Consider the following 1,002-nt stretch of genomic DNA (forward strand, 5'->3'; position numbering starts at 1 on the left):
ATGAAGATAACATCCACGGGCCCTAATATTATATTCAGATACAGTCTTTTTTCTGGCTCTTAATAATTCCCCCCACACTATAGATTTGTGATAAAGCAAAAATGTATAATCTCCAGAAATGTGTCCCCAAGATGACAACTCGATGTGATGTTGCCCTGACATATCTACTTATTCTTTCCTTCATTTGTTCTTACACTCATTATAGGCCCTTCTGCCCTATATACATCCAAAGGCACTAATGCTTATTATAATCAAGGCATGAAAGGCCAAAGTTCTTCTGAGAGTGTATATAACTACATGTCTAAAGACATCTTGAGAGAGTAAAATGAGAGATACAGAGCACATAGTTGGAGCACAGTGACAGCCACTTGTCACTTAGAGATTGACTTCATACAACAACTGTTGGTCAGCTGTTTAGTTTGAAAAATGCAGACCTTCTTTATGTGATTGGAATGAATATAATTGGAATCACCTGGCTGGCTCAGTCAGTAAGCATGAGACTCTTAATGGATATTATTCTATTGATTTCTTTGATTTACAAAAGACCTGTGTACAATGGTAGAATGTCTTTTCCAAGAAAAACAATTTACATTTGTTTTTGAGCTATGATATTTATTGCCCCAAGACTTACGTGAGGTGCAGCATTTCCACTTGGCATTTGCCTATCCTCCAGTAATGAGATGGTTTATTTTGATTTTACCGCATAATTGTCTTGAGGCACCATATATATTTAGTTTAAGAGAGGGCCCCCAAAAGCCAAATTTAGACAATGATATTCTAAATTGACCAGCACAATTTAATACTTTGCCATTACACTTAAAGCATTTACACAGTTGCAAATATACTTATTTTAAGCATAATTTTATATAATAATTTGACAGACAAAAATATATGTTCTAGAACATTATATGCATCTGTCTATGAAGTAGCAAACTTACAATAAATTATACATCATACCAGTGTAAATTTACATGAAGGCTAAAACAGAAAAAGAAATCATAA

Source organism: Symphalangus syndactylus, chromosome 14 (genome assembly GCF_028878055.3).
Source record: "Symphalangus syndactylus isolate Jambi chromosome 14, NHGRI_mSymSyn1-v2.1_pri, whole genome shotgun sequence".
Taxonomy (NCBI): Eukaryota; Metazoa; Chordata; class Mammalia; order Primates; family Hylobatidae; genus Symphalangus; species Symphalangus syndactylus.